The sequence below is a fragment of the Rhinopithecus bieti genome, unplaced genomic scaffold, assembly GCF_001698545.2.
Source record: "Rhinopithecus bieti isolate Rb0 unplaced genomic scaffold, ASM169854v2 scaffold_41912, whole genome shotgun sequence".
Classification (NCBI taxonomy): Eukaryota; Metazoa; Chordata; class Mammalia; order Primates; family Cercopithecidae; genus Rhinopithecus; species Rhinopithecus bieti.
The window spans coordinates 142,887-166,379 of record NW_016816900.1 but is presented as its reverse complement, the minus strand read 5'-3'; the positions used below and the strand labels follow the sequence as shown (position 1 = coordinate 166,379).

Below are 23,493 nucleotides of genomic sequence, written 5' to 3'. Positions count from 1 at the left end.
AGAACAGAAATAATGTATCCAAATGGTAGTAAAACAAAATATTGTTGAAATGAAGAGCTGTGTCTGTAGACTCAAAGGCCACACTATTCTAGGCAACATACGTACTCTGGAAAATGTGTGATGAGTGCCCTCCTTTAATGCTTGGGACATTTATTGGTCCTTGTGTTTATACTTCAGGGTTTATGATTTTTGAATCTTTTGAATTGGGATTTCCAAACATTTTCTCCCATTATCCATGATCTTTACTTTTTTTATTATAGTCCTAGCGGGCTTTACCTTTCAACTTACCAATGACTTTATTTTAACTTCAGAAATACTAATTTTAACTACCAAGAATATTTTCTTGTCCTTGATTCTTTTCCCCGCAGCCTGTCCTTGTCTTAAGGATATAGTTTCTCAGATACTTGTGATGATGTTTGGAGTTTTGAAAGTGATCTCTTTTGAATTACCTCAATTTCCTACAAAATACGTTACTTATGTTGGCCTTGGCTGTTTCCTTTGGAATTGTCGCCTTTCCTCCGCCTCATTGAGCAGTGCTTCCTTGAGGACTGGAACAATTCCAATAGCTCATCTCCACCTGTGTGCATCTCCCCTCGCTCCAGCCACAGAGGTCAGCATCTCTCTGAATTTTGGTTTTGCCGTTCTCTTTTTTGAATATGTAAGTCTAACCTACATATATGTATGTTTAAGTAATAATTATTTTAAATTTTAAAAAACGTATTGAAATACTATCAAAGTATGTTTCTACAGGAACCTATTTTTTATGTTTCCTCCCTTAACCAAGTGCTTCTATGATCAGTCCTTGTTGCTGTGTGCAGCAGTAGTTCATTTTCAAACAGGCAGCTCTTGTCAATTCCTCTGGCCAGGGAAACACAAGCAAAAGGGTACATGTGTCAGTTCCAGGAAGCATTTACAAGTCAGTGCGTGATTTCCTGTGCTCACGCCCACGGCGGCCACATCTGGGGAAGCGTGTGTGGACGTGGAGCTGCCACAAGATCAGCACCTCCTGGAGTGATCGGCTGAGCCCGGAGGACGTGGCCCTGGAGAGTTCTGGGAGCCAAAGCCAAAGCGGCAAGAACAAGAAATACATTTTGCTGTGCCAGATCAGTAAGATTTTTGAGCTGTTTCTTGGCATAGGATAATCTACCATACCTTTTCCTTCCTTTCATGTTTGTGTCTGCAGTGATGGAATCCAATTTCACTTTTCTATACAGATCACTGATTGTCTGCCTCCACCCACAAAGCGGTCCTTTCCTCCCCTGGGGTCCTGCAGTGCATCTGTTTGTGTGAGCCTGTTTTGGGCTCCCTTCTGCTCCATCATCAGCTCATCAATCCTGAACAAATACCTCTGTAGTCTTCAGTACTGCAGCTTAATAGTATCTGGTGTAGTAACTCTCTCTACTTTCTATTTCTTTTTCAGGATTGTCTTTTCCCACCTTACTTTACTCACCCATTAAGTTTTAGAAACCTACAACCACATACACAATGGAAAGCTTGTTGGGGTTTTGATTGTAATTGCATTTGAGGCGCTTATCTTTACAATATTGAGTGTTCCTATTCATCGTGGGCTCTGGGCTACTTGTCTTTTTTGATATATCTAAAGCATTATAAATTTTTGGAACAGAAGAATAGGATTTTTTGAGTTTAGGCAACCATCTGGAATTAGAAGTCTATTTGCAACAGTGTTTCACAGAGTTAAACTCAGGATTCAATACCATAAAGCAAAGTACAGGGAGGAGAGGGGTTAGGGAGAGGACTAAGCTTGGGGTATTTTCTCTGTGTCAGATGCCCCTTGGGTGTCATGCATGCAGTATTTCAATTTATTCCTATGAAACCTCTATCTAACATGTAGCAGTTTCTTCATGAAATCAAGACCCAATTATGTTAAACAAACTATCAAAGCTCAAACCCTGGTAAAAAGTGACAGGGCTAAGAATTGGAGCAGGCCACTTGGATTTCAAGCCAAGCTTCCTCAATATCATCATGACAAGTGTATTGAAGAAATTCAAAAGATTTTGCCCGACTTTCTTCAGGTTGATGGACTGGCTTATTGTCTTGGCTAATAGTTTCTATCATATTTTTAATTATTACAATACATTTTATTTTTATTATTTATTTATTTATATTTTATTTTTTGAGATGGAGTTCCATTCTTGTTGCCCAGACTGGGGTGCAATGGCGTGATCTCAGCTCACTGCAACCTCTGCCTCCCTGGTTCAAGTGATTCTCCTGCCTCAGCCTCCCAAGTAGCTGGGATTACAGGCACCCACCACCATGCCTGGCTAATTTTTTGTATTTTTAGTAGAGACGGGTTTTCACCATGTTGACCAGGTTTGTCTTGAACTCCTGACCTCAGGTGATCTACCCACCTCAGCCTCCCAAAGTGCTGGGATCACAGGTGTGAGCCACCATGCCCGGCCCACAATAAATTTTAGAATAATATCCTGCTTAGGCTGATAAAAAGTTTATGACTTTAAAAAGTGTCTCTCCACAGGCCAGTTTGGCAGAGATCAAGAGACACTTCATCATCTTTCCATCAGCAGATGCTGGTGAGCTTACCACTTGAAGGAATAAAACAACAACAATGCTGTCAGTTCTGGAGAGACCCACAAGATGGGCACAGCTATCTCAATGTTTTGAGAAAGGACATTAGTTTCTTCTTAGTCTCCATCATCATATTCTTCTTCCATAACCTAGGGGGCAATTTATTACCAGTGGAAATAAATTGCATTGTGTACCAGCTCTGGCTTTGAAGTTTTCATTTTCTGTCTATGTAATAACATGCTATGATTATGTATGAACTTCTAAATGGGAACAGAGGAGACTTAATTCCATTACATTTCCCTGGAGAAAGGAAGTCTGATTCAGTTCATACACAAGGATTCTTCTTGTTATATAACTGTAGTGTTTGGAGCATTATTTTCAGAGTTGTTGACTGTGGCTTGATGAGATTTTATTTTATGTAGCCAGTCCAGGCTACCCATATTTGACTTAACGTGAGAGGCAATAATACAAAGAATTTTCTTCCTTCTGAACTTGTAAAATGTAGCTGACTTTCCTGCCCCAACCCTAGGGGAATATGAATTTAGCTCTGATAAAATTTAGCATCTAAGTTAATTTTGCTCTCTCCTTTCCACAGGCTGAATGTTTTTCTACCAATGCATAAGATCTTCCTGCCACAGACAGGCGCTGTTTTTAGATGGTCTTCAGGCATCTCATTTTGCAAAGGATATAGAAACAGACAGATGCTATATAGAAACTGGTGGGGTGGGATGGGGTGAGAGAGAAGACAGAAGACAAGGATTGTAGTTTAATCATCTAAACTCTGGATGCAATAACCAAGGTCACCCCAGAAAGCCGTCAGGGTATACTTCTGTGGTGAGTAGATTTCTAATCAGCTCTAGAAGGGTGGCCAAACACAGCTGAACTGTGCCTTTTAGTAGCAGGAAAAGCATCTGCTATAGTTTAGGTGCTTGTCCCCCAAACCCTGTATTGAAATTTGACACCCATATTGGAGGGGGACCTAAGGGGAGGTGTTTGGATCATGAGAACAGATCCCTCATGAATATCTTGGTACTGTCCTCGCAGTGAAGAGCGAGTTCTCACTCTATCAGCTCCCTTGAGAAACTGGTTGTCAAAACAAGCCTGGCACTCCCCATCCCCTTGCTTCCTCCCTCACCACGTGGTCTCTGCACACACAAGCTCCTGTTCGCTTTTCATCATGTGTGGAACCAACCCGAGGACCTCATTGGAAAGAGAGTGGATGCTGGCACCATGTTTCTTGTTCAGCCTGCGGAACTGGGAGACAACATAAACCTCTTTCCTTTATAACTTACCCAGACTTGTGAATTTCTTTGTAGCAACACAAACAGACAAAACATCTGACAACCGAGTTGTTCAATGAAGAGATTGTTAGAGCCCAGGCCAAGATTTATCATGTTCAATTGGTACAAGACGCAATTAACTAATATGATTTGGGACAGCTGTCTCCACTGAGGTCACCAGGGGGTCATGGAGTGATGCTTCAGGAGGAAAAGCTGACTACTTCCTACCCTGGGCTCCATTATTGTCAGTGCTCTACAGAGAGACAGAACTGACAAGATATACAGAGAGGAATACATAAAGAGGAGCAGTAGGGGAATTGGCTCACTCAATTATGGAGGCTGAGATGTCTCATGATAGGCCCCCTACAAGCTGGAGAGTGAGAGAAGCTGATAGCATAGCTCATTGCAGTCTGGAAGGCCAGAGAGCCAAGGAAGCTGATGATATAACTCTTAGGTAGAGGCCTAAGGCCCGAGAGGCTTGGGGGAGTTACTGCCGTGAGTCCTTGAACGAGAAACAAGAGAACTTGGAGTTCTGGTGTCCAGGGTCAGAAGAAGGGCATCCAGCTCAGAAGAGAGAGTGAGAACATCCCTACCTCTGACTGTTTGTTTCATCTAGGACCCCAGAGGATTGATAGTGCCTACTGGCACTGAGGGTGGCACTTCCCCACTCAGTCTTGCAACTCAAATACTAATCTCAGAAACACCCTCACAAACATACTTTGGGAGCCCAGTCATTCCAATCAAATTCCAAACCACCTGGCTTTCCCTTTCAGCAGAAGAGAGATGGGATCAGTACCTACTGAAGCACGGGGGATAAATGATGCTTTACCAGCTGTCTGGGAACCCCTTAATCCAGTCAAACTGATGACAGAATCAGCCATCACAGGCTCTTTCCACATCCACAGGAACTGAGGGTGAAACGGATCAGACTGGCTTTTGAAACATTTCTGCTTTCATCCTTGAGCTCTGAAGAACTCCACTGGCTCTTAAGGAAACTAGATTTAGGCTTTCTGAGATTCTAACGAATCACTTGTACAGAGTGTCTAATTTTCTGAACTATTTAGGATTGTGCAAAAAGTTTTAAACTTTATATTTTCTATGTACACTTATTCTTCATCTTTATCCAATACACGTCGAAAATGACAGGAATAAAAAGGTGAAGTGTTTGAGACTTTTTAGGAACCATGTGTCTTCTGTTCAGGGGCAGTAGGTGGGAGTGTCAGGGAGGGAGATTGTGCTACTGGATATGTGAGTTTAGCAGCCACCAAGACCAGTTAATACTGCCAAGCCCTTGGTTGTTTATGTGAGTTTTCATAGTATTCCTGGGGAATTTGACTTTCAAAAAGCCAGTGGACCTTGAGATTCTGCTGCTGAGACACAGCTGTATTTTTCAACTGACTCCCCAGTCAATCTTGCCAAATGTGGCAAAGTGTTAGGGAGTTTCTGCAGTCAGTGAATGAGCAACAAGGTCTGATGTATACCGTCTCAGGGAAGGTCTGATGTGTGCCGTCTCAGGGAAGGTCTGATGTGTGCCGTCTCAGGGAAGGTCTGATGTGTGCCGTCTCAGGGAAGGTCTGATGTATGCTGTCTCAGGGAATGTCTAAAGTATACCGTCTCAGGGAAAACTGTTAGTGGAGAATAAAACCCAGATTGGTAGATGGACTTTGGTTTGAAATGAGTTTGAATACACTTAGGGTGAAGTGGGATTTAGAATTCTGCCATAACAAAGATTACTTAGTAATTACAATGGAATTTTTCGCTGTCCAGTTAGTCAATTAGGTCAAAAAATCCAGATATATCTATGAATCTGATTATTTGCCAAATTAAATGTGAAAGCGTGCCTCCATCTTTCCGTTGGGTGCAGATATTTTGCACAGTGTGGATTTGGTCTCTGGGTGTGAGTGTACCCTGGACACAATGCATACTAGACAGACATTGTGCTTCTTTGTAGACACTGTGCTAGGCATGTATTACACATTGCCCCGAATCCTTATCACAAACACATCAGGAGTATGATGCTTCTCTTTTGGCCAAGGAGGAAGCTGTGGCTCAGGCCAGTGAGGCTGTATATCCAGGGATCAGCAGCCAGTAAGTGGCTGTGCCGCCTCCCAAGGCCAAAGCCCACCCACTTGCCAGGTAACTTTCTAAGAATACGAAGGTATTCTGTGTTATGATGGTGTGTGTTACATGAATGTATCTACCAAAAGTGTGCTTCCATGATTTGTGCAATCAGATATGGGATGTAATGGTAACTCATGTTTTTACCCAAGGATTTTTTCATCATCATAAAACATCACTTCTACTCAGCTTTATTCTAATGATTTGAGGCAGAATTTAAAAATCTATCAAAATTAAACATATTTTTAACAAAGTGAAGACATCTAGACAATCAGACAACGGGGTAGGAAAGACGGAGCTAAAACTAGGGCTGAATTTCATTCACAGATGACTTGAGGTCCTACTCAATTACTAGGAATGGACTAAACATTCGTCTCTAAGCTTTCCAGTAAGCAACATAATAGGAACAATATCAGTGCAATAGGCCTTGGAGTCCATGAGAAATAAACTAAACAGTTGCTTAGGGAAAGCAGAGCTGCTTCAGGTAAGGAATTCAGAGAGAGTTTTCCTTTGAGTCTTCATAAGGAAGACACTCTTTGATGTAGGGCACAGCATTAACTACATTCTTATGCAAGTTTTAAAGGCTAAATCTTATAAAATCTTTTAATATAGGCCATAACACCAAGCAGCAAAAATAGAGAACTAGAGGATGGGGAGATGGAATTTGCTGTGTTTGGAAACTAATACGATTATTGGTTTTCTGTGTTCTCACTTAATCCAGGGTTTTAAGGAATCTAGAGAAAAATCAGGATTGATGTTTTTCATTAGTGCGTTTTCTTACAACAAAACCTCTTGAACGCTCTGGGTGGTGAGGAGTTTGGGTTGCCCCTGGCTTGTGATGAATTTCCCAGGGAGCTATGCACTTCTCACCTGAGCAAACCACCAGGAAAAGTTTTGGGATAGTCCTGGAGGCAGGGAAATTTCCTATGGGTGTTTATTCAGCTGTAGTCCTATAATCAGCCTTTCACATAATTTGATAAAACTGACCAATGCGAAATAAAACTGTTAATAAGACCCCAAACTCTCCAGACAAAATGGATTCTCTATGGCTAACAGAAACACCCAAATTAAAATAATGGAAACCCAGTGGCCAGAGTTAGAGAAGGGTGGTCATGTGCCTTTTGTTTCTGAAGAGGGCAGTTCCAAACAAACATGCTGTCTGTGCCTCTGAGCTAAGATAGTTCTTGTAAAGGGAGCTGAGGCACCATGGCTGGAAATCTCCCACCAGCCTGACATGGCATCCAACAGACACTTATGATTTGGGATTTAGAAACTACCCAGTCAGGAGTCAGTTATTTTCAACCAATCAGAATCCAATGTGTTCAAATTCTTCATTTACATATACAGACCTGATTGAAGCCTGTAATGGGAATTCTCCTTATTCAGGCCAGATCCTTTCTTTGTTCTCCAGAACGTGCTTTTGTTTTCCACCAGAGCTTGTGTCTTCCTGATATCTAGATTGTTTTCTATTTAATAAAAAATAAAGTTCTCAACTTTTCCTCCACAGATCTCATGGTTTTTTGTTAATACCTCAAATATATGTGTACAAAGGTGGAAAAAGCAAAATTCCAGGGCATTAGCTGGGGTTAAAGTCTCTATGTTTTCACCCATCAGATTTAGGCTTCATTCCCCAGAACCCACTTCCTTTTAACCAAGTGCATGCTTTCCCTCACTCATATACTTGAGTGATTTCATCAGGCGAAAGGAAGATTATAATGAACATCTCAAACTTTATGCAATTTGAGGAAGTCCTTTTCAATATTTGCTTCTGTTTCCATCTTGCCAACCCAGGTCAGGCTGGCCTGACTTCCTTCCCCCTTTCCTTTCTTCCTTGTTTACTTCTCATTTATTTTTTGTTGCTGGCGGGTAATTTAGGTGTAAGTGTAATAGTCCTTATCACACTTCATACTAGAGAAATGGAGTTCATGATTTCTAGGTGTGGGGCAAGGATTTTATATTAAAAATCATCCAATGATTGGAGGCAAGAAGGAAAATCTCTTCTTTGGCACCTCCTGAGAAAATCTTCAAAAGATTTTCAGGGAGCTGCGTGTCTCCAATGGAAACTGAAAGTACTTCATTTGTTTTATTTTCTTCAGTTGTGGTAGATGGAAAAATAGTCACAGTTCTATGCACCTCCACTCATCAAAAGACAGTGTCAGTTTCCCCATTCACTGACCCTGAGTTTTACCAGGTTTGGCCAATAGAAGTCAGAGGAAGTGACAGGTACCAGTTACAAGTTTGGGCTGCAAGTTCCGCAACCCCTTTTAGAAATCAGTTGAACCACGGTGTGAAAAAGGCCAGGTTAGCCTGCTGGAGAATGAGGCCCAGTTGCTCCCATCATCTCAGATGACAGCCAACCAATCACCAGTCACATGACTGAGGTCATCTTGGACCAGCCAAATTCCAACCAACCTTTTCAGTAGACCTCAGACACATGAACAAACCCAACTAAGATCAACCAACCAACCCTAGACAGGTCTGCAGAGTTGCCCAGTAACACACAGAATCACGACCAATAATAAATGTATACTGTTTGGAGTTGCCACATTGTTAGGTGGTTTGTTATGCCATAAAAGCTAACTGACACATCAACTCTGAAACCTCCTTGGTTTAATCAGGGTGCTGGACGGTATGGGGCAACTGTGTCCAGGGTAGCATTACTTAGTCTCAGAATCATAATTAATTAAATTGCAAGTGACAGAAATCTAATAAAATCTGACTTACTTAAAAAGGGGAACTTATTGGTTCACAGAACCACGCTGCAGCAAGTACAAGAGTCAACTGGGGACTCTTGGTTGACGAGAGCCAGGAATGTGACCTGCATTGAAATTTGCTCTTTCAGATTCAGTGCAGTTGAGTGTGATGGAAACTCTTCTTTAGAAAAGAAAAAAGAAACATCATCCAGGGTAAGTTTACCGTATATTCTTATGCAGGGAGGGTGAGGTTGATAAAAGATTTATTTTGTATGCTCTTTGCTAAGTGGCTCTGCTCTCTGGAAGATTCCCTTTGTCGCATGGTCTTTAGAGCTGACAGCAGAATAGGGCAGACCTCATCTGTTGAGGTCCATAGTGGAACTTGTTTGTCTCTCTGTCTTTTTTTTTTTTTTTTTTTTTTTTTTTTAAGATGGGGTTTTGCTCTTGTTGCCCAGGCTGGAGTGCAGTGGCATGATCTTAGCTCACAGCAACCCCTGCCTCCCAGGTTCAAGTGATTCTCCTGCCTCAGCCTCCCAAGTAGCTGGGATTACAGGCACCCACCACCACATCAGGCTAATTGTTGTATTTTTAGTAGAGACAGGGTTTCACCATGTTGGCCAGGCTGGTCTTGAACTCCTGACCTCGTGATCCACCCATCTCGGCCTCCCAAAGTGCTGGGATTACAGGAGTGAGCCACCACGCCCTGCCAGAATTTGTTTTTCTTTCTGGGTGCCTGAAATCTGAATCACCTTCCTATATTTTGGGGATCCTCTACCCACTGTGGCAGAACCTGGCCCCCATTATGTAAGTGGGAAAGCCCGGATAGCACCTTCCCAGCCTCCCTTGCAGCTGGGGCCTAGTCAATGTGACTTGCCTCTGCCAATCAGGCACCTGCTCTCAGCTTGCAGAGCACCTGTGATGTGAGGTGGCCATGGCTGCTGGGAACCCATTCTGTGATGATGGTGGTCTTGGGCAGCTGTCCCTGGGTTCTGTGCGGGGTCGGCAGCAGAGTTTCTAAGGAAAGCACCCAGTGTTCAGTGTCAGAGGTGCATCTTCAGCCAAACCAGCAGCTGAAGCAGAGATGCTTCCACCAGGCCAGTTTTCAGGCTGCTGAGGGCTGCACTGCCTCCTAGCCTGGCTCCCCTGTCTTCTTCAAGATTCACAGAGCTTTCCAGCACCATTTTAACACATTTTTGTTTGTTTGTTTATATTCCCCAGTCATTAGCTATTGCATGCAACTATGAAGCCAGGATAAAACCACACAGCATCTCAGCCCAGGTCTGTGCTGGTGCGAGCTCCAAAGCTGAACTCAGATTGGGCATTCACAGGCATGGGGATTTTCCTGTAACACGATCCCTTTGAACTTTGCATATTTATTTTGTCTTGAGTGACTGTGAGCTCGCAACCAATGTGAAAAATTGAGTCATGTCATGATTGCTGAACCTTTGCTTACACCCTGAAGCACAGAATCCAGCCCCGTGACTCAGCAAGGTGGACAGCTGTCAGGTCCAAGTATCTTTGCATCCATGGTCATGACCTGAGGAACACTGTCTGCACCAGAATCTTACTCTTTTCTATCTGCTTTCCAATGGCCCCATTTGAACTAGTTTGTTTCTTATGGCATCTTGTTAAAACTCAAAAGCAGCAGTACAAACAAATGAGAAAACTTTAAAATGTCTTTTTCAAAAATCCAAGATTGTCCAGTGTTCTTATTATTCACTTTTTGTGTAACAAATCACTATCCAGTTTAGTGGCTTAAAATATAATTTATTATCTCTCATGATTATCCCCAAATTCTCATGTGGGGTCTCTCAGGTTATTGCATTTACATATCGGCTAAGAGAAGAAGCATCTTAAGGCTCAGTGGGGCTGGAAGTTCAAGGTGGCTTCTTCTCTCTCATGTCAGGTGCCCAGCTAAGACGGCTGACTGGCAGGAGCTGGCCATCAGATCTCTCTTTCCATGCAGCCTCTTGAAGTGACCACCTTGGGCTTTCTTACGGCCTGGCTGTTGGATTTAGGGGAGAGCTTTCAGATCCAGCACAGTGCCACTTCCACCATATTTTATTGTTCAAAGCAATCCCAGAGTCTCCCCAGATTCAAGGGCGGAATAACATAGACCCCATATTTCAGTGGAAGGAATATCAATGAATTTGTAGCTATCTTTATTCCTCTACTTGTTGGCGAGAGTTGAAGTCCCAAGAGAAAAACCTGTTATCTGTTGTCTTAACTTGGATTTCCCCAGAAAGGGATACTGAGGCAAAGATTGTGAGTTCAGTGTTACCTGTGGAAACACTAGCAGGGTAGTGAGACAGAGGAGGGAAGAGATCCAGTGAAAGGTACATTATCAAGCAGGTGACTGAGTATAGGAGACTGGGCTAATCCCAGTAGGGAACTCGGACGATATGTGGATATGTGCAGCTATGCTGACAGAGGTATGTGGGAACTGGGATTGTCCACTGCTGCTTCCAGATGTTAACTCCCTGGCACTTCCGGCCACTCTGGCATGTGTGTTCAGAGAAGATTCTGGGAGCTTTTCAGGTGGAGAGAAGGCAGACTTAGAGCTGGAAGCTTTCGGTTGACAGCATTGGGTTGGGGCATGTTGATGGGCCACCGGCCATGTCTGCACCCTAGTGGCTTCTCTACCAAAAAAGGGGCCAGAGGGACGTATGCCACTCCTTAACATTTTTCTTCCTTCCCTTTGTGACTTTGTTCTCCCCTTTTGGAAACTATCACTTGGGATTCTCCAGTTTCACCATTTATTGTTTCTGCCACAGAACTTGTTGGTTACAAGTTGCAGACCCAAAGGCAGACCTGCTTATGATTAAAAATAGGGAAATATTGGTTTATGTCTCCAAATCATAGTAAGGCAAGAGATAGAAGAAGGCATCAGGGACAGTTGGGTCCAGAATCAGTTACTGTCAGGCCTCTTACTCTTTCTGTCTCTTATTCTCACTTTTCTGCACTTCTGCAGTACTCTCAGACCTGCTTCTCCACAGTATGGAAATGTGTTTGAGGGCCTCTCAGGGCTCATATCATCTAAGCCTTGCTACCAAAAATGAATTTGAAGTTCCAAGTTTTAAAATTCTGTGGAATAACTCAGACTGACACAGCATGGCTCACTTACCCAGCTCTGAAATCAATGGAAGGCAGGGGTGGGAGAGGAGTGAATTATGAATGATAGTTTTCCTTGGAACTCTGCCATTGTAGGGGCTTGGGGCACTATTTCCAAAATAAGGGAGGTACCTTACCTGGAGTGGTGGCCGTGATCATCAGAGGAGCTTTCGTCTTTAGACGAGTGGCTTATCAGAAAACCTTTCTCAAACTCTAGTGGGTCCCATCAGACCTCCTGGCCATCCTCTGGAGGGTGTCCTGCAGAGCACAGAGAAGCAGAGTGAATAAAAGCTCAAAAGTATCCAAGAGAAAATACATGCTTGAGAAGAAGGCCTGGTTGTTGACCAGGGCAAAGGTTTCTTCACAGCTTCATCCTCCACCTTTCCCACCTTCAAAGCCAACTTGACTCTTTATGTAAGAAAAGTGTGGAGTCCCCTGCTTGAGGAGTGGGTCATTTGTAAGGGGGAAATCTGCATAGGGCCCTAATTGTGGCCTCACCCTCTAGGGAGGCTGTTGGGGACCTCCTGGCTCACAGTAGCCCCTCCCTCTTTCAGCAATGCCCCCACTGGGCTCCCAAGGGGGGCAGTCATGTGACATCATGCAGGACCCTAAGTGGTAGTTGATTGACCCAGGGAGGGACTCATGACCCAAGCTGGGTCTATCAGATTATCTTTCTTGGAAAATTTGAATTTTGGAATCTGAACAAGATGAAAACTATGAGTTTTGGCAGTCAACATGCATCCCAGCTAAGTTTTTCTATTATGTATTGGCTACGTATTGTGAACAAATCCCGACTCCAGGCATGCTGGAGAGAAATGATTTTTTCACCCAACTTTGAGGTCTTGAGTTTCTTGAGTGAAAGGGATGCTTGGAATGTATGAGAAAGGATGCTAAAGAGGTGGAGAAAGACGATCAAGTGGGGTGGAGTATGTAAAGAATTGAAGAGATTCTGGAACCTTAGATAGGGATACTCCATCATGTTTCCTGTTACTAAGGACTCAAATAAATTGAGAACTGAGTGACCACTGGCACTTGGCGACTTGGTAAGAACAAGTTCTGCTCCACAGGTACCTGCATTCTTCTTTCCTCACAGGACTGCACTTGCTCAGTGGACTTTTGAGCAAAGCATGGTGGCAGGTACAGACCACAGCCCTGGGCTCCAGAGTCTGCCTTTCCCTTCACCTGGATATCAACCCTAAAGTTCCATTTTTCCAGACAGAGCAACCTGGCTTGAGCTCCATCTTCAGCACAATAACGTAAGTGGACTCATCATCCCATGTGCCTCTCCCTGGGATCCTCAACTATTCTCAGGGATGGCCCCAGCAGCCTGGCTGGCCCAGTGTGACTCTTGCCCTGCAGTCATATGTGTTTGAGTCTAGGCTAGTCATGTGACCTAAGCCTGGCCTGTTATATCCTCTTTAGCAGAAATTTTAATATGAAGAACTAACTGAGGCAGGCACTGGGGTGGCTGGAGCATAGCTAAGCTGATGGCAGCATTTGGAGGGAAGAGTTTCCTTTCTCTGCTGAGCTTTCTGGTTGCTTCCCACCTCACTGGGGTGCTCAGTTCTTCCTGGAAATCATGAGGTGTCCACTCACCTTTTGGTAGATCCTATTTGTTGCTTAGATATTGCAGTTAAAGTTAAGCAGTTGGTTTCCATTGGTTGCAGAAAACAGAACTTCAGTGATTATACTCACTTGCTTTTTTACCCCAAATTATGAGGACACTTAAGTCCTTTACATTTAGTCACAAGCAGAAGGAAAGAGGAGGCTGGCGATGAGTGACAGGTTTTCTTTGGAGGGGTAGGAGGATACTAGTGACTCCTTAATTCAAACATTTGGAAATTCCCATTTTGTAGCAGCAAAGCTCAACCTAAATAACTTTTTGGACATTTCAAGAAACCCTAAATAATCCAGAACAATAAAATGCTTTGTTTCTAACCAACACTCAATCTTGTAAAGCCTGGTGTTCAAAAGAGATCAGTGAGATTTAAGAGTTTTAGCTGAACTCTGGATCTATACAATTTTGAACGTCAGAAATTTCAATCCTTACTGACCTTCTAAAAAGAATATCCATCTGGGACCATTCAGCAAAGAAAATGAGATTCTAGCCTCCAGGCAGGTCTGCATCTGCAGGCATAAGAAGCATTTTTCCTAACCATTGTGCTTTCTTGGGTGGCTTCGAGCCCTCATGCCCCAGGACTGTCCAGCTGTGCGAGTCAGCCTGGAGCGTGCTCCCTGTTCCACCTGAAGCCATGCAGGCAAAGGGTGCAGCATGAGGCTTCCCAAGCTGTGTTTAGATGCTGTGCCTTTCCTCCCATCTCATCTACAGGTCAAGCCCAGGTAAGATGAAGGCCCTGCCCTTTGCAGGGACCTTGTGAGATGCAGGAGCAGCTTCCACAGAGAGATGCAGGAGCAGCTTCCACAGAGAGATGCAGACACTGAGGGCCCGTGTAGCTGAAGCCTTGGAAGCTGGTCCACCATGTTCTGCCAGAACAGGGGAATCATCATCCTTAGAACCACCCGGAAGCATGAGTTGTCACATGGAGACAGGGCCTCATAAATCATCCAGCACAAACTCCTGGTTGGACAGCAGGTAGGGTGGCAGCCCTGACACTCACAAGGATTGCCTGGGGCTGCAGCTTATCAGTGGTGCCTCGAAGCAGCTGGAATCTGGGTGTCCCCTGGAGATCTTTCCACACCTGCTGGCTTCTTTCATGGTGCTGTTTGCCTTCTGGTGCCTGGTGAGGGCCCCTGGTGAGGGAAAACGGGGGCTCCTTATTCCTTTCCACTCTGTGTGAATTGATTTTCCCAACTAAGCCCCAAGTTCTAGTAACTTACTGAGTTGATGGAGTCACTGGCTATTTTAAACTATCATTTTCATCTGAAGCATTTCGCTCTTTAAACTGACATTTAAATACATATTCAGACGTGGGCAGCCTTCCCTTAGTGCCCAGGAGCCGGGCTGGACCCATGCATAGATGCTCCTTCTTTGCCCCCATACTGGAAACCACGAGACACACACTCCATGCCTGCTGAGAGGTGAGGAAAACAACTCCAGAGAGTGTCAGAAATGCACATGCAGACACACACAGGACCGGGTCCCCTCGGTTGAAGTCAGCTCCTTTAGAGCAGATGCAGGAGTGCTGGGATCTGGCGGGGACACAGGACAAAGATGGCCTCTCTGTTGTAGTCAGGGGTCATCCACAGGGAGCAGCCTGTGCCAGTGCCCTGGGGTGGGAAGGGATGTGGCCTGTCCCAGGAATAAGGGGAAGCCTGCGGACTCAGTGCCAGCGAGCTGGGCACTGACTGGATAAGGCTGTGAAGTAGCCAGAAGCTAGTCTAGGAAGGCCTGCAGACAGGACACGGGGTGTCCTAGAGCCGAGGTCAGCACCCCTCTCCTCCCACCTCCTGAGCACGCTGCTCCTCTGCAACTTCCTGTGCTGAATGTGTCTCCCCTGCAGGCCTCTCAGCACGTGGCCTGAACCTAGGGTGCAGTGGCTCTTTTCTCTCCTCATTGCCACTTCCACACCACTCTCCCTCTTTCTTAAAATCCCAGCCGTGAGGCTCAGGACATGAGCCATACCACCTGCTGCCCCTCCTTAGGCAGTTGTCTATAGACCTTTTCCTTTATTCCTTGGAGGTTTCAGCTTCCCTGACAATCCAGTTCTCCACATGGAAGACCACGCAGAGGCTCTGTCCAGTGCCCTAGCCTCACAGCTCCTTACCACCTCCATAACAAAGCCTTGCCCTCCACTCACCACAGCCACTCATGCTGTCCAACCCCCCAGACTTTGTCATTAGCAAACAAAACAGCGAAACCTCTATCATCTGGACTCAAAGCAGCCTACATCCTTACCACCTCTTATCTTAATACAATTTAATAGTTGCAGAAAAAAGTCCTCCACGCCAAAATTAAAAAAAAAAAAATTAGTTTTACACACGCAGGGCAAGGTAGATTTGGCTAAACAGAAATCTAAATGCATAAGCTGAAATAAGCAAAGGTTGTGTTAATGGAAATGTTCAGTATTGGAGCAAAGACAGAAATCCTGCTGTAGTGGAACTGGAGAGGCCGGGTCACAGCACCATGCCTGTTTTCTGGTAAGACTATTGAGGTGAATCCTCTTCAGGAATGTTGGAAGTGAAGACGTCCAGGATACCTGGTGGGTGAGGTGAGTTGATCCTGGAGAAGTGTAGTCTCAGTGGCAATGTTGGTCCTGAGGCCATTGGCCATACTGTTAAAAAAAATTCTGATCTTTGACCAACTCATTTCTCATAAAACCTACTTTTATGAGAAGTTTGTAACTTCAGAAAAAAAGTCTAAAGATTTGGTAGCTTTAATTGCTTTTGCCCATGACTACCATAGGGGCCCCTTGGGTTCACTACAGGCCTCACCCTGTACCCTCCCCCACCTCTACCCAACTCACTCCTCCTGTTTTCTCCTCAGTCTACTCCAATTGAGTATCCATGCCCTCCATTCAACCAAAACTGCCCATTTCAAGGTTACTATTGATGGCCACACTGCAAAATACAGAGCTGAATGCTCAGTTCTCACCTTACTTGAAGTTCCTGCAATGTTTTTGTTGTATTTGAGCCAACTAGCAATTATTATATGCAATTGCTCCCAGTGTGAGGAAGGCAATGGGAAGAGGTAACCAAGAAGTACAAAACACTTTTTGCTAACTAACCACACATTTATTCCCATTTAACAAGTTAATTAAGCAATTAATAAATAAAGCAATTAGGGTTAATTCAGCAGTCAAGCCATTATGTGAGCTAGCTTCCTGCCTTGGAGCTAATTTCCTAGGTTAGAAGGGCAGCACTGCCTCCCCCGGGATTCGTCCAGTTGGTCAGGCTCTCCTAAGGCTTCCAGCCTCCTGGCTACCCACCGCCAACATGGAATTGACTTCTGCTGGATGATACCTTCATTGCATCTCCTCAAGAAAATCACATAGTGACGACTCTGTGCCCTCCAGAGAGATGCCTGGAGACCAAAGCTTGTCTTGGTATTTTGGTTGCAGACTGAGTTTTTGTATTAAATATTTCCTGCTTTGGATTTTCTGTTTGTTTGTTTTTGTTTTTTTTTTTTTACAATGTTTTTTGTCCTTGCAGAGTCTCAGGGTGAAATGTCGGAATGATGGACTACGCGTCTCTTCTTCCACACTCACAGCCAATCTATGTGCAAATTTAGAACCTCTCCTTTCAGCACAGCTCTGGATTGTGGCCACTCCTCAGAGCCTTCACCACCTCCACATGGGTCCAGCAAGGCCATCTTTTTCGGGGCGATGGCAAAGACCTCCCAGCTGCTTTCTCTGCACCACCCTTGCCACCCTTTCCTCCCAGTCATGCCAGGGTGGGCTTTTGTAATGTGAATTTTAGAGTTCACTCCCCTGTTCAAAACCCCATTCCAGGGTAAAAGCTAAAGTCCCCCCATCTGCTTCCACCCAGGGTGACTCTCCAACCCTCCTTCACACCCCTTTCTCACTCTGTTTCAGCCATGCTGACCTCTGTGCCTCGCAGCCTTTGCCCTTTGCCCTCTTGGCTTCCTCTGCCGAGAATGTCCCCACCAGCCCTCAGCCTGGCTCCTGTTCTCTCTGCCTTCTTTCCATAAAATAAAAACTGGGCTGATGGTATCTGGTCTCTATCCTTCTCTATATGACAGTGTGGCTTCAGTGACCCCATAAAGGCCCAGGGAAAGCACACTTGCTCTGCACACTGATGACGTTGAATCTCGTACTGCTGGTGATGCTTTAGAGTGGTAGTTCTCTAGTGGAGCAGGGGGCTGAAATGGGGTGGTGGCCCCAGATCTCCTGGGATCTCTCTGGCCTGCTCTGCGTGCCTCTTTTCCAGCTTTGCCTCTAACAGCTGTACTTGTAGTGTCCTTCAAGGACTTCCACTGGACTACTCCATCCACAGGAGCTCACAGGGCTGGAGGTGTCTTGGAGTTTCTGTCCCCTGGGGCAGCCTGCAATCCATGCCTGATGGTGCAGAAGTGGGAAAGCCCAGATTCTTTGCTTGGGAAGGGGAGACACAGAGTTGCGATTTATGCTCCAGAGCTCCCTGCCCCTTCAGGCTGAGCTGGAGACTGCCTGCCTTTGCCCAGCGCTGTGCTGTGCTCTTGCTTCCATAGCAGGCCTGCTTCCCACCCTTTTCTGGATTCTCATCGTATTCTTCCCAAATCAGTCACATGCAGGCAAATACTCATCTTAGTATCTGCTCATGGGGAACCTGACCTCAGACAGGAAGGAAGCAGATGACTAACTGCAGGAGCTGAGTTCACAATTGTACTCACAAAGGCAGGGCCATGTTCTCTGCTTCATTTTAATGAATTCAAATTCCATAAAAGATTAGTCTTAAGCCCAGAGTCCCATCTCATTTCCAGAAAACAAAGAACAGCTTGGAGAAGGCATCTGGTAGAGGTTGCAGGGGCTGTAGCCTTGTGACTCTGCTGGGTCTTGAGCCTGTCTGATTCCCACAGCAGGCAGAGGACAGCTGCAGGCCCTGATTTCAGGGTCAAGATCAGTCCAACAGATGTGCGAGTCCATATATACCTCAAGACTTTCAACTTAAGAATGTTGGCATTTCCAAGCTTTCTGATCATGTAACCAACCAATAAATGTTGTAAATACATGTGTGTACTTATACATGTACTAATGTCTCGTGTATTGTGTACATACATATTACTAATACGTACATTTGAAACTATGCAAGAATATTAATTCATATAATATGAGGACACTTTAAATACTCAATTTGTCAATGACAAAAAATTTTAGCAAAAATAGTTTAGTGGGGATAACAGAATCAAATATGCTTCAAAATGCTTGAGGATTGTTTTAAATATCTTGTAATATAGAAATTTTATTTATTTTGATATTCGGCTTTAAGGGCTGCCATAGCAGATATAACTGGCAGATACAAAGTGTCACTTAGGCACTCTAAATCCTATTTCCATTTTTCAATCTCCTTTGCCAATTATGTAAATTTGTATACAATGCTGTAAATTTTCATTTTCTTTCTTTCTTTTTTTTTTTTTTTGAGACGGAGTCTCGCTCTGTCGCCCAGGCTGGAGTGCAGTGGCCGGATCTCAGCTCACTGCAAGCTCCGCCCCCCGGGTTTACGCCATTCTCCTGCCTCAGCCTCCCAAGTAGCTGGGACTACAGGTGCCCGCCACCTCGCCTGGCTAAATTTTGTATTTTTTAGTAGAGACGGGGTTTCACTGTATTAGCCAGGATGGTCTCGATCTCCTGACCTCGTGATCCACCCGTCTCGGCCTTCCAAAGTGCTGGGATTACAGGCTTGAGCCACCGCGCCCGGCCTTTTCATTTTCTTTATTGTTTTTAATGATTCACTTCATAACCTATGGAAACTTTTTTTCCTTCAAATTTGAATAGTGCACAGATGAGAGTGATGTTGAGGTGACATATTTCTATTCTTCTTAATAAAATTATGTGACAATGAAAATATTTTCACATGTTTATTTTCATAATGTTTTCTTCTTACTGTGAGTTTCTTTGAAAAATAATTTTCTTTCCCCACTCATTGTCAAAGCACTATGCATACCTTGAAAGGATGGATTAGGTATATTAAATCTACTGGGGCATACACTGCAGAGAGCTGATTGTAGCCTAAGTTGGCAGCGTTTTTCTTTTTGATAACAAGAGTCCATCAGTGGTGGGAGCTTGTAGGAAGGGCAGACCTCCATTGTCCTGCTGAATATGTACAAGTTGCAAGAGCTTGTGTCCTTCTGCCAAGTGCTATGGGATGCGCCACAGCTCTCAGGAGGATCGGCCATGTGTCTCACCTCCCCAACGCTGTTTCCTTCCCTCCTTCATCTATCTCAAGCTAGAAAAAGAAGAAATCTTTGAATGACATGAGAGACTGCAGTTTTGAGTTAGATTGCACTGCACTTTTTTGCATTAAAAAATGAGTCTGATGCAATAATTGAAAGTAACAGGAAATTGAATCTTCTTGAATTTTAGTCAAGGAATAGAAAAGACGATCTGAAAAGAATATTTATAAGCAGAAACTAAAGAAAAGTAAAGCAATTGCCCATGGGGGCCCACCAGCGTTCACCCTGTTAAATATATCTTTCATAATCATAAGCTTTATTATTGAGTATTTCATGTCAAGAGATTCAGAGTTTGATCCTCCTCCAAAATTATCCTTTATAACACCCCAGTGATTTAAGTACTTGTTTTTCCTTTCCTTCCTTCCTTCCTTCCTTCCTTCCTTCCTTCCTTCCTTTCTTTTTTTCTTTTTTTCTTTCTTTCTTTTCTTTCTTCTTTCTTTTTCTTTCTTTCTTCTTTCTTTCTCCTTCCTTCCTTCCTTCCTTCCTTCCTTCCTTCCTTCCTTCCTTCCTTCCTTCCTTCCTTCTTATAGGGCCTTGCTCTGTCATCCAGGTTGGATTGCAGTGGTGTGATCACAGCTCACTGCAGCTTCGACCTCCTCAGCTCAAGTGATCCTCTTGCTTTGGTCTCCCACATAGCTGGGACGACAAGCATGTGCCAGCACATCCAGTTAATTTTTTGTTTGTTTGTTTGTTTTAGAGACAGGGCCTCTTTATGTTGCCCAGGCTGATCTCAAACTCCTGGGCTCAAGTGATCCTCCCACCTCAGCCTCCCAAAGTGCCAGGATTACAGGCATGAGCCACTGCACCTGGCCAGACTCTTGTGGTTGGAGCAGCTAAGCACAGAGAAACTCTGTCCTGCATGCCCAGGAATGTCTATAAGACCCATGAAAGATTCCGCCTGGGTCTCAGCAGCAGGGATGGTTCTGAGGCCATGCCATGATGCCACGAGGCCTTTCATAATCGGCTCTGTCGTGAGGAGGAACAACGCTGTGTGTGTATCTCATAAATTGTTCTTCAGGGCTGTAGCTGCTGAGGTGGTTTCACAAGGCACCCTAAACCCTGTCTCCTCAAATGTACTTGCCAGCAAGGAAGACTGTAGAGAGAGCCACCCCGGCTCACTCCCGGACAGCGGTGGGTTGCAGTCATCCTCACACCTGAACAAACATGGAATTCAGTGGAATGCTCACGTCGCTGCTTCCACTTCTTGGTTTTCCACTCGAATCGGTGTTTTATTTACCCTCTGCTTCCAACTTAGCCTGAGGATTTCAAATTTTGAGACAGATTTCCAAGCAATTAAAACATTTACACACGGTAGCTTCTTTTTCTGAAGCACTGTAAACACTGAGCAGATTGAGAAACAAAACAACCCAATACCTCATGGCAATGATTCCAACGAGGAGGGAGAGGCCAGATGTGCATTTCATTGGGGAACTGCTCCGCTGCAGCTGAGACGTGCGCCTGGCTGGCGTCATGCAGTAGGATTTATTTTCAGGGCTAATGCTGCATTCACTAATTCCCCTCTTACCCCATTCTCAAGGAGCCTCTGAAAATAGCTTAATTTTGCCTGCTGAAGCCCAAATTAAAAGCAGGCTCATCAATTGCCTTGCCTCTCCCCTCCAAACCAGTCTCTGCCTACCACGTTACCATCCCTACAGTCACCCAGATTAGAAAGTGGAAGGTTGATTGACTCTGTTCCTTGAGAGGAATTCCCTCCTGCATCTAACCACTTCCTAAGTATATCAGCTATTTTCTCCATGTTTAGCAGTGTTGTCATGAGTGGACACCACACACATACACTTGTGCGCACACACACATGCCACACACACATGCATGCAAACACACACACACACACTTTAGGTTTTGGGGTGACAGGAGAAGTTTTGAGCAAAGAGACATTCTGAGCTTTCAATCCAAACCCCTCTTTTGTGAATTCTTCCTGCAAAACTCTCATATGTCTTTATGTCTCTATCCTTGATGACAGTGACTGTGTCACTATCCACAGCTCACTGAGCACTATTGGCCGAGATTACTTGTGCAAACCATTGTATCAATTGCATTGTACACATCTTGAGGCCAGGGACCAGATCTTCTTGACATTTTGTACTTCCTTTTGCTCTAGGTCAGTGCTACAGGGATTGCAGGGGCTGAGTAATATTTTCCAGATGATATATTCGATCTACCCTTTGAGAATAAAGAAAACTTTTCACTTGCTGACAATCAAGTGAAACCAAGCCTGGTCTCTGACATCTTCTCTGTTCTCAGGAAGCCTCGAAGAAGCTGACGTCTCTGCAAGTGAAAGAGCTGATACCTGGTGAGACTTAACCTGTGCTAGGTGCTGAGCTGAGCAGGTACAGGGATGAACTTACTTCATCTTCAAACTAATCCCATAGTGTGTGCACAATTTTTATATAAGAAATGAAGGCTTAGACTTGCTCCAAGTTGCAGAGCATATAAGAAGCAGAGATGGCTCCTTGAATTCTACTTCCTTTGAGTAGATGGCCAGGTTGGCCTTTGAGCCTCAACACAGCATCCAGCAGCTTGAATTTCTGTTTCCATCCTGTTTCCTTACCCTATGCCTGGTTAGTGGTGAGCAGCATCCTATTTAACAACAAATGTTAACTAAATGAAAATGTATGCGGCGGAACAAGACTTTGACAGCACCTGTTGTGACCTGGCTCATGGTTGCTCTGTGCATCATGCTGGGTTTCTGAAGCGCTGTCCTCCGTGCCAGGAAGATTACTCTGTGTGCACAAGCTGGATGCTATTCCTCGTTGCAGGTTCTCTTGGTGTCCCCTCTATAAGCCTCTGGCACTTGCAGTTTCCATCCACCCAGACCAGATGGTTTCCAGCATCCCTCATCTGCTGCTGCTCACCTAAGAGCAGGTGCAGGCTGCCTGGGGTGGCTATGGGCCAGGTGCCAAGGGGGTGGTGTCCCTGGGAGCAGCCATCAACTGGTGACCAAGAGAGCTTCATGAATAAAGATGCCAGTTCTCCCACCCTTCAGCTGGGGTGACACAGAAGCCCGTGCTGTCTCCCAGGGACCCTCGGCAAGACTGCCATTCTCTGCTCAGGGAGGCTCCTGGTCACCTTCTCAGGTCCTTGACTCCCTGCCCCTGCCCCAGCAGTGTTCCTGGGGTCACTACCTGCATGCACACCCTGTCTCAGAATACCCTCCTGGAGGCCCGGGAAAGGCCCCAGGTCCCAACAGGGCTGCATGTTCCTGTTTGGACCATTTGTGGGAGCAATGAGAGCACCGTGGCTTTCCAGTGTCTGTGTGGGTGTTCCCAGGGGCCAGCTTCAGGGCTCCCGTACAAGAGGCTGGGACATAAGCAATGAGGAGAAGCTGTCTGGGATCTGCAGGGGAGGGTCTGGGTTAATTTGATGAGAATCAGAATGAAAAAGATTCAGGGGGAGGACGATGCTTCAGCTCCTAAATGGCCAGGTTATCTCTCCTCGTTCATCCCTCCCTTCCACTGGCTCCCTCTCTCTCTCCTTCCCTCCTCACCTCTGTCTTTTTTACTCAGTTTCTTGGTCTCTCTCTCTCTCTCTCTCCCATCTGTCCTGGGACAGGATTTTCTTCATCCTCCTGTAAGTGCCCACATTGCTCACTTTTTTATGCATGGGCCACCACACATTTAGATTCTTTATCTTCCTCTCCTTTAAAACAAATTCAGGTCGGGCCGGGCGCGGTGGCTCAAGCCTGTAATCCCAGCACTTTGGGAGGCCGAGTCGGGCGGATCACGAGGTCAGGAGATTGAGACCATCCTGGCTAAAAAGGTGAAACCCCCTCCCCCCTAAAAAAAAAAAAAAAAAAAAAAAATTCAGGTCATTTCAGAGACTAATCAAGGAGGATGGATGGGCCGATTCTCCAAGTAAGCAGAGGCTGCTGCAGCGCCCG

General features: G+C 45.0%; 1 long non-coding RNA gene and 1 pseudogene across 2 annotated transcripts in view; both read left to right on the top strand.

Moving 5' to 3' along the window:
- The first annotated feature begins 8,602 nt into the window (after positions 1-8,602).
- Positions 8,603-18,267, top strand: LOC108517512 (uncharacterized). Its single transcript, XR_001882125.1, has 4 exons — positions 8,603-8,848; positions 12,840-13,002; positions 14,076-14,339; positions 16,856-18,267. It is a non-coding gene; the product is annotated as an uncharacterized LOC108517512 (long non-coding RNA).
- A 4,475-nt stretch (positions 18,268-22,742) lies between these two features.
- The window catches only part of LOC108517511 (60S ribosomal protein L19 pseudogene), a 28,981-nt pseudogene continuing 28,230 nt past the window's right edge, over positions 22,743-23,493 (top strand). Inside the window, exon 1 of the transcript XR_001882124.1 lies at positions 22,743-22,869. The product of XR_001882124.1 is annotated as a 60S ribosomal protein L19 pseudogene (transcript). The remainder of the gene's footprint in view (positions 22,870-23,493) is intronic.